Source organism: Diceros bicornis, assembly GCF_020826845.1.
Source record: "Diceros bicornis minor isolate mBicDic1 chromosome 3 unlocalized genomic scaffold, mDicBic1.mat.cur SUPER_3_unloc_1, whole genome shotgun sequence".
Lineage (NCBI taxonomy): Eukaryota > Metazoa > Chordata > Mammalia > Perissodactyla > Rhinocerotidae > Diceros > Diceros bicornis.
The window spans coordinates 2,262,397-2,273,362 of NW_026690897.1; the positions used below are offsets into that span (position 1 = coordinate 2,262,397).

At 41.7% G+C, this 10,966-nt stretch overlaps 1 long non-coding RNA gene across 1 annotated transcript; it reads right to left on the reverse strand.

Moving 5' to 3' along the window:
* Positions 1-620: 620 nt before the first annotated feature.
* On the reverse strand, positions 621-10,665 carry LOC131402018 (uncharacterized). Its single transcript, XR_009218186.1, has 3 exons — positions 10,648-10,665; positions 8,356-8,520; positions 621-891 (listed from the first exon to the last, which is right to left on the reverse strand). It is a non-coding gene; the product is annotated as an uncharacterized LOC131402018 (long non-coding RNA).
* Between the last annotated feature and the right edge of the window lie 301 nt (positions 10,666-10,966).

Consider the following 10,966-nt stretch of genomic DNA (forward strand, 5'->3'; position numbering starts at 1 on the left):
CTATTAAAAAAAAAACAAGCAGAAGTTCTGGATATAAAGAACATAATTAATGAGCTAAAAAAGAATCTAGAATCCTTAAAAAATAGAGCTGATATCATGGTTGAAAGAATAAGTGATTTAGAGGATAGAAATACAGAAATGCTTCCAGTGGACGAGGAGGAAGGACTCAGATTTTTAGAAAATGAAGGAATTCTTGGAGAAATATATGACTCAATTATAAAAGCAACATAAGAATTATACGGCTGGGTAGACGTATGTAATTATTAAAGACACATCCAAGCTATTTTTCACCAGCACTCGATGAGAGTTTCAGTGAATTGACATCTTCAACAACACTTGCTATAGTCAGTCTTTTTAATTTTAGCCATTCTCAGGTGTGGTGGAATCTCATGATGACTGTCACTTTCATTTACCCAAGGACTCATGTTGTGAAGGAGAAGGTAAGCCACACACAGACTGGGAGAAAACATCTGCAAAACATATCCCTAGAAAAGGACGTGTATTTATAATATATAAAGAGCTCTTACAACCCAATAGTAAGAAGACAAGCAACACGTCATGGCTTACCAGGAGACAGCAGACCAGGCCTGTGATGACCACCAGGATTCCTGTCAAGCAGATCAGGATGAGGGCCCAGACGGGGTGGTCTGGGGAGACAAGTGCTGGGGTGAGCCACCTCCTGTCATCACCCCAGGGCTCCTGCTGACCCCACTGTGCCTCAACCATCCTTGACAAGGGTTGGCCAACTTTCCTCATCATCCAAGACCCTGTGCGCATGGTTCTCTTCAATGAGGCACAGCATCAAGATACTCGCCCCCTACCATGGGCTGGGGCTTCCTGCAGGTTTACCAGGCTTCTCAGTCAAGGTGTCATCTCTGTTGGCAGAATATTCTGGAAGTGAATGAAATGGAGAATGCATGTGAGTGTGTTTCACTCTTTTTAATAAAACTTTTTGCACATAGAAAAATAAAGGAAACAGTCTCATAAACATACATCATCTAATTTAACCATGTATATTCCATCCAATTAAAACAATATTTCATCAATGTATAAATTATTAACACTTGCCACCCTTGATTCATCCCATGTTTTCAATGAAATATTAAAGTCAAGTAGACATCATCATGTTTCACCCCATTTTAGTTTCCATCTCTAAAAAGTGAGCACACTTTGCTACAAAATCCAAGACCATTATCACAGAACAAAAGTTTAATAAATTAAACCAAATTCATACCTCTGGGCACAGAGGCCTGAATTTGGGCTGGACTTTCCTATGACGGCCGGGGGGAGAATGGGTCATCACAGTTGGCAAGCCTATGGGATCTCTCTAAATTTGTAAATTCCCACTCAAAAGTGTTCTTCCATGCCTAGAAACACATTCATCCCCTTCTCCCTTATCTATTTGCTTAATATTCATTTTCTAGGATTAACCTACAATGTAATATCCTACAGGAAGTCTTCTCTGATTTGCACCTGCAAGTATGAGTTTGTTCACATCAAATAATTGATAATTTTCAATTCTCTATTCTTGTTATTGCCAGCTACAACATAAACTCCACACGCAGCACCCAATGGGCATGGGAGGAGGGGTGCAGGTCCCCCTACTTGTACCTCTAGCCAGACAACCTCTTAGAGGTGTGCTGTCTGATATGGAGCAGCAACAAGTCTCTTTTTGAATTAAAATTAATTTTAGTTAAGAGGAGTGACGTCAGCATCATGGCGGAGTGAGCTTTCCCGTGAATTCTTCCCCCACAAGATACAACAAAAGTAACAGCCACAGACCAACAACGGAATCCCAGACAGTGAAAACCTAGAGTGGAGGGATCCACACTGCCGCACATCTGAGAGCGGAACGTGCTGGGCCCCCGGAGGAAGTGGGGAGAGGTAAGGAGAACTCCGCTCCCTCCCCATCAGATCAGCGATCCCGGTCTGCGCGGCTCCCAGAGAGGGGGGAGGGGCGGCCCTCGGCGGGAAACTGTAGCTCTTCGGGCTCTCTCAGCCAGTGGGAAACTCCCGCACAGAGGGCTCAGAGGAGCCACAGGGCTACCATCAACATCTGAGCACCCCAGAGAGCGGATAAAGAGGGGCAAATGAGAAGCCTCCCACGTCAGGGACCCAGAGGGCAAAAGAGAGAGCTCCCCACTCCCCGCAACCCGGAGTCTGCAGCTCGACCAGACCTAGCGATCCGAGGCAGACCTGAACAAACTGGACTGGACCCGTGGATCGCAGTGGGGAAAAAAACAAAACAAAACAAAACAAAACTGCGGATCGCAGCAGAAAAACTGGGGCAGAGCGCAGGGGGCTTAGACTACACAGCCCTTTACCACCAGACAGTGGTGGCAGGTGGAAATTGCAACCAGAGACTTCCAGGATGAGGAAAATCAAAACCAACACAGGAACCACAATGCAAAAATATGTGAAATCACCAGACCAGAAACAAAATGACAAGCACCCAGAAATCAACCCCGAAGACACAGAAATCCATAAACTAAATGACAGAGATTTCAAAATAGCTATCATAAAAACACTCAACGAAATACGAGACAACACAGACAAACAATTAAATGAGATTAGGAGTTTCTTCACAAAAGAGATTGAAATCATAAAGAAAAACCAATCAGTGCTGATGGAGATGAAGAACACAATGGAGGAGATAAAGGAGAATCTGGAGTCTTTAAAGAACAGAGCTGAAAATATGGAGGAAAGAATTAGGACTTTAGAGGATAGGAATACAGATATACTCCAGATGGAAGAAGAGAGAGAACTAAGACTAAAAAGAAATGAAGAAAGACTCTGAGAAATATCTGACTCTATTAGAAAATGTAACATAAGAATTATAGGTATTCCTGAGGGAGAGGAGAGGGAAAGAGGAACAGAGAGCCTATTCAAGGAAATAATAGCTGAAAATTTCCCAAATCTGGGGAAGGAGCAGGAAACCCCAGTAAGCGAAGCCAACAGGACGCCTATATATATTAACAGACAAAGGCCTTCACCACGACACCTAGTGGTAAAGGCTAGCCAGGGTCAACGACAAAGAAACAATATTAAGGGCAGCTAGACAAAAACAAAAAATAACGTACAAAGGAACTCCCAGCAGGCTCTCAGCGGATTTCTCAACAGAAACTTTTCAGGCTAGAAGAGACTGGAATGATATATTCAAAATACTAAAAGACAAAAACTTTCAGCCAAGAATACTCTATCCAGCAAAAATATCCTTCAAATATGATGGAGAAATAGTAACTCTCCCAGATAAACAAAAGCTAAGGGAGTTCATGGCCACGAGACCCCCCACTACAAGAAATACTCAAGAAGGCCATCAGGCCTGAAAAAAAGAAGAGAAAGGGAACACAAAGCTTGGAGTAAGGAGAAAAGTAGGTAGACAAAATCAGAGAAATAGTAGATCTTTACCGGAATAGGTTAGCAACCACTTAAATACTAAACTCAAAGATCAAAGGAAGAAATTCACCAAAAATAAATTTAACCTCATCACTGTAAACATACAGCCACAACACAAGATAGAATAAGGTATAACAAGAGCAACTTAGAAGGGGAAGAGGAAAGTGACTGAATTGACTTAGTATAAGGAAATAGGAGGCTATCAGATAATGGACTATCTCATACACAAGATTTTTTGCCCAAACCTCAAGGTAACCACTAAACAAATAATCAAATTAAAACCACATATGATAAACAAAGAGAAAACTAGAAGAATCATAAGACAGAACAACCAAACTGAATTGGCAGTCCAAAACAAATGGGACAAGAAACAAAGGAAATGCAAAAGAACCAGAAAATAAGTGACAAAACAGCAACATTCAGCCCTCATATTTCAATAATTACCCTAAATGTAAATGGATTGAACTCTCCAATCAAAAGATACAGAGTGGCAGGATGGATTAAAAAGCAAGACCCAACAATATGCTGCCTTCAGGAAACACATCTTAGCACTAAAGACAAGCACAGGCTCAGAGTGAAAGGATGGAAGACAATACTCCAAGCTAATGGCAAACAAAAGAAAGCAGGTGTTGCCATACTCATATCAGACAAAGTAGACTTCAAGATAAAACAGGTTAAGAAAGACAAAGAAGGGAAATATATAATGATAAAAGGGACACTCCATCAAGAAGACATATCACTTATAAATATATATGCACCCAACATAGGAGCACCAATGTACATAAAACAACTATTAACAAACCTAAAAGGAGAAATCAACAACAACACAATAATAGTAGGGGATCTTAACACCCCACTTACAGCAATGGATAGATCATCCAGACAAAAAGTTAATAAAGAAATAGTAGACTTAAATGAAAAACTGGACGAGATGGACCTAGTAGACATATACAGAGCACTCCACCCAAAAACAGCTGACTACACATTCTTCTCAAGCGCGCATGGAACATTCTCTAGGATAGACCATATGTTGGGAAACAAAGCAAGCCTCAATAAATTTAAGAAGATTGAAATCATAACAAGCATCTTTTCAGACCATAAGGCTATGAAACTGGAAATGAACCAGGAAAAAAAAACTGGGAAAGTGACAAAAATGTGGAGATTAAACAACATGCTACTGAACAATCAATGGATCATTGATGAAATTAAAGGAGAAATCAAAAACTATCTGGAAACAAACGAAAATGATAACATGCCATATCAAACCATATGGGATGCAGCAAAAGCGGTCCTGAGAGGGAAACTCATAGCGATACAAGCCCACCTTAACAAACAAGAAAAAGCCCTAATAGGCAACCTTAAATTACACCTAACAGAACTAGAAAAAGAAGAACAAACAAAGCCCAAAGCCAGCAGAAGGAGAGAAATAATAAAAATCAGAGCAGAAATAAATGATATTGAGACCAAAAAAACAGTAGAAAGGATTAATGAAACAAAGAGTTGGTTCTTCGAGAAGATAAACAAAATAGACAAACCCTTAGCCAGGCTTACTAAGAAAAAAAGAGAAAAGGCTCAAGTAAATAAAATTAGAAATGAAAGAGGAGAAATTACAACGGATACCATGGAAATACAGAGGATTATAAGAGAATACTATGAGAAATTATATGCCAACAAATTGGACAATCTAGAAGAAATGGATAAATTCTTAGACTTATACAACCTCCCAAAATTGAACCAAGAAGAAATGGAGAATCTGAATAGACCAATAACAAGTAAAGAGATTGAAATAGTAATCAAAAACCTCCCAAAAAATAAAAGTCCAGGACCAGATGGCTTCTCCAGTGAATTTTACCAAACATTCAAAGAAGATTTAATACCCATCCTTCTCAAACTATTCCAAAAAATAGAGGAAGATGGAACACTTCCTGAATCATTCTATGAGGCCAACATCACCCTGATACCAAAACCAGACAAAGACAATACAAAGAAAGAAAATTACAGGCCAATATCGCTGATGAACATTGATGCAAAAATCCTCAACAAAATATTGGCAAACCGAATACAACAATATATTAAAAAGATCATACACCATGATTAAGTGGGATTTATACCAGAGACGCAGGGATGGTTCAACATCCGCAAATCAATCAACGTGATACATCACATCAACAAAACAAAGAATAAAAACCACATGATCGTCTCAATAGACGCAGAGAAGGCATTTGACAAGATACATCATCCATTTATGATAAAAACTCTCAATAAAATGGGAATAGAATGAAAGTACCTCAACATAATAAAGGCCATATATGACAAACCCACAACTAACATCATACTCAACGGGGAAAGACTGAAAGCCATTCCTCTGAGAACAGGAACGAGGCAAGGCTGCCCACTCTCACCACTCCTGTTCAACATAGTACTGGAGGTTTTGGCCAGAGCAATTAGGCAAGAAAAAGGAATAAAAGGAATCCAAATAGGTAACGAAGAAGTGAAACTCTCACTATTTGCAGATGACATGATTGTATATATAGAAAACCCTAAAGAATCTGTTGGAAAACTGTTAGAAACAATCAACAACTACAGCAAAGTTGCAGGGTACAAAATCAATCTACAAAAATCAGTTGCATTTCTATATGCTAATAATGAACTAACAGAAAGAGAGCTCAAAAAGATAATACCATTTACAATTGCATCAAAAAGAATAAAATACCTAGGAATAAATCTTACCAAGGAGGTGAAGGACCTATACAATGAGAACTACAAGACATTATTGAGGGAAATCCACGATGACATACAGAAATGGAAAGATATCCCATGCACGTGGATTGGAAGAATAAACATAGTTAAAATGTCTATATTACCTAAAGCAATCTACAGATTCAATGCAATCCCAATCAGAACCCCAATGACATTCTTCACAGAAATAGAAAAAAGAATACTAAAATTTATATGGGGCAACAAAAGACCCTGAATAGCTAAAGAAATCCTAAAGAAAAAGAACAAACAGGAGGCATCACAATTCCTGACTTCAAAACATACTACAAAGCAATAGTAATCAAAACAGCATGGTACTGGTACAAAAACAGACACACAGATCAATGGAACAGAATTGAAAGCCCAGAAATAAAACCACACATATACGGACAGCTAATTTTCGACAAAGGTGCTAAGAACATGCAATGGAGAAAGGAAAGTCTCTTCAATAAATGGTGTTGGGAAAACTGGACAGCCACATGCAAAAGAATGAAAGTGGACCATGTGCTATCGCCATTCACAAAAATTAACTCAAAATGGATCAAAGACCTGAAGGTGAGACCTGAAACTATAAAACTCATAGAAGAAAATATAGGCAACACACTATTTGACATTGGGTTTAAAGGAATCTTTTCGGATGACATGCCTACCCAGACTAGGGAAACTAAAGAAAAAATAAACAAGTGGGACTTTATCAGATTAAAGAGCTTTTATAAGACAAATGAAACCAGAATCAAGATGAACAAACAACCAACCAGCTGGGAGAGAATATTTGCAAAACATACATCTGACAAGGGGTTGATCTCCATAATATATAAAGAACTCACACAATTGAACAACAAAAAAAAAACAACCCGATCAAAAAATGGGCAGAGGAAATGAACAGACACTTCTCCAAGGAAGATATACAGATGGCCAATAGGCACATGAAAAGATGCTCAACATCACTAATCATCAGGGAAATGCAAATCAAAACAACACTAAGATACCACCTCACGCCTGTTAGAATGGCTATAATCACCAAGACAAAAAACAACAAATGTTGGAGAGGATGTGGAGAAACAGGAACCCTCACACACAGCTGGTGGGAATGCAAATTGGTGCAGCCTCTATGGAAAACGGTATGGAGATTCCTCAAAGAATTAAAAATAGAGATGCCCTATGATCCAGCCATCCCACTACTGGGAATCTATCCAACGCACCTGAAATCAACAATCCAAAGAGGCTTATGCACCCCTATGTTCATTGCAGCATTATTCACCATAGCCAAGAAGTGGAAGCAACCTAAGTGTCCCTCGACTGACAATTGGATTAAGAAAATGTGGTATGTATATACAATGGAATAGTACTCAGCCATAAAAAAAGACAAAATCGTCCCATTTGCAACAACATGGATGGGCCTGGAGCGTATTATGTTAAGTGAAATAAGCCAGAAAGAGAAAGACAAACACTGTATGATCTCACTCATATGTGGAATATAAACCAACACATGGACAGAGAAAACTGGACTGTGGTTACCCGGGCAGTGGGGGTGGGGGGTGGGCACAAGGGGTGAAGGGAGTCATATATGGGGTGATGGACAAACAAAAATGTACAACCCAAAATTTCACAATATTAGAAACCATTAAAACATCAATAAAAAAATAAAAAAAAATTAATTTTAGTTAAATAAAATAAAAATTCTAACCTCAGTAACATTAAAAATCAGTAACAATAAAGACCAGTCACAATACCATCTTTCAAGCACTCAACAGCCACATGCAGCTATGCACTGGACAGCACAGATATAGAACATTCCACCACTGCAGAAAGTTCTAGTGCATTGGTGCTCATCTAGAGCGGGACTTGGCAAACTATAGCCTGTGGATCAGAAACCACATCCACTCCCAAACCTGTAAGTCTGCTTCACACACAGCTGGAGGCCCTCATTGACCATCGGGCCCAGTGGCTCTCAGTGCAGAGATAAGGAAACAAAAGTCCAGAGAGGGGAGGTGACTAGCTTGAGGTCACAGAGCTGTCTAGGAGAAGGTGAGGGCCTCCCATACTACACTGGTGTCCTTTTCTCTCTCTCAATGGTGGCTAAAGACTGGGGGACTATGCCACATCCTGCAAGCCTGAGAAAGTTCAATGTTCTCTCAGCCCCAGGCCTCCAGAGTCCCCAGAAAGGCCTCACTTCCTTTCCCAATGACCAGGGAGCCTTACCATCCCCAAGGACATTCTTTCCGTCCAGGGTAAAGTTCTGCAGCTGGGTACCCTTCTGGTCAGCCACAGGAATTCCTCATAGATGGCAACTCTGTCCAGTCTCTGTGCCAAGGCGGCTGGGTACACAGTGAATCCATTGCAGTGTGGTTACCATGGGGGACCAACCTGGAAGGACACAAGGGATGAACAAGGGTGTCTGGAATTCTACCCTGATTCTAGATTCCCTGCTTCTGGGTCCTGTCCAAGAGAACTTTCTGCAATAATGTCAACATTTGCCTGCACTACCAAATACACTCATTATTAGCCCCATGTTGTTATCAAGCACTTAAAATGTGGCTAGTGTGTGTGAGTGAGGAACTGAATTTCTCATGTAATTTCATTTCAAGTAATTAATTTATAAATAAATAACCACAGGGAGAACATTTTTGAAACTCTGGAGTAAGGACTTCTGCAAATGCATAAAAACAATGAGAACACTGGTAAAAATGGTCAAAATCAACTTTTCAGAAGTCTAGAAATTAATCAAAGGCTTGCAAGAATCTGAGGAGGGTTTAGTGAAGACACACGGTGGAATCTTGATAAAGGGAGCAAACTTCGTGGCACTATAACTTGCACTATTCCCATCCTGCTCTCACAACATCCTCCATAACTGTGAAAACCGTCAGTCTCAGAACCATGGTGGCTGAGACAACCAGCAGCACAGCAGCCATAATGGGTGTGGAGCTCTGAAAAGACCCCTCCCCACCCAACTGCAACTAGCTGACCTGCCTGGCAGCTCCCCAAAAACTCCCCATGTTCAGGGCTTGTCGTTACTAGACTCAGAGCTTGCCCAGGGAGGAAAGTCTGTCCCCAAGGCACTTGCTAAAAACAATCAGCGCTAATTGTTTTCTATTGTAGCTGCCTGAGGGAGTGATACCAGCTGAGGCAGGCAAGAGGTGAGCCAACAACTTAGAAGAAAAACTGGGGGAATGAGATGTCCACAGGGGGCTTTGAAAATCTCCAGGGTATTTGCGGGCATCTAGAAGGCCACAAGGGCTCAGGCCTGTGGCACGCCCAGGAAAGATTGAGAACATCTTAATCTCTCACCTCTAGTTGAAGAGTTGGGTTAATATCTGAAAACTTGATTATGTAATACACCATAGTAATAGAATAACGGCCAATACCACACAATCTCGACCACATATACAGAAAAGAATTTCACAAAATACAGCGCCCTTCATGTCTAAAACAGAAAACACTGAACAAATTAGGAATAGAAAAAACTTTCTCAACCTATAAACAGCATCGATGAAAAACCCATGGATAACACCATATTCAATGGTGAAAGACTGAAAATTTCCCCCTAAGACCAGGGACAAGACATTGATGTCTGCCCTCATCTCGCATGTTAATCACAGGCACCAGAGGCTCTGATAAGGGCAATTAGGCAAGAAAAAGGAATAAAAGAGACCCAGATTGGAAGGGAAGATGTAAAACTATTTGTTTGGCAGATGAGAAGATATTGTATCTAGAAAAACCTAAAAAATACACCCCACACACACACAATATGTGCATCGTATCCCAATAGGTGTATAAAAAATTTTAATTGCCCCATCTGGTTAGTGGCTCCAATATTGGAGAGCACAGGTAGACCACTAATATTTGTTGAACTTTTCCAGAAGAGGAGGAGGAGGAGGATGCTGGAGGTTGGTGGCCCCAAATGTTAATGCTTTTCTCAACCCCCGACAACCTATGGAAGGAGATGGTAGGATTAGCTGACAGGGATGTGGGGCAGAATGGGCACTATGTCAGTGACTTCCAGATCAAGGATGTGTCACGGGAGCTCAGAGCCATCAGCCACCAGCTCAACCAATGCTTCCAATCTCCTCAACCTACATCAGGTCGGTGACCAGACAGGAGTGGAATATGTCTCACAGCTGGCTGCCTCTGTAGAGCTTGGTGACCTAGAACAAACGCGAGGGAGAGTGGGTGAGATGGAGGTCTCCTGGAGACGCAGGGGGCCACTGGAGCCAGTGAAAGATCACAGACCTTGGGGCAAGGGAGACCTGACTTCAAATCCTGGCTCTGCCCCTAACTCACTGTGTGACCTTAGGCACAATAATCCCCTTTCTGAGCTTCAGTTTACCCATGTGAGAGATGGGGAAGGCAGCTAGGACATCACCTCTGGACACTGAGAGAACCCAGGCACGCAGGGAAAGTGAAGGGTTGAAACAATCACGTAACAGATGTAAGTCAGACAGAGGAATGACGGTGCCCTCAGGGCAAGGAGCGATGCGAGAGGGGAGACCCCACCTGGTCCTGGGTGTCCCTCAGCAAGACGGTGTACTCCGAGGATGTGGGCTCCGGGTTGCTGAGGTTCCAGCTGATGATGTGCAAATGTAGCTGGTGCTCTCTCTGGATGGATAAACTCTGGGATGCAGAGCCTGGAGCCACCGAGAGGAAGAGCAGACAGGTGGAGACTCTCCGCTCCCAGCACAGAGGCATGGTGGCCCACGGGGTCAGGATGGTAGGTGCAGACGGCGTCCACACTGCTGGCTTCCCCATCCTTTTCAGGCCTGGGGAGAGAGGGATGTGGGGACTCTAGAGAGAGGTCCTGAAACCTCTGGGGTGC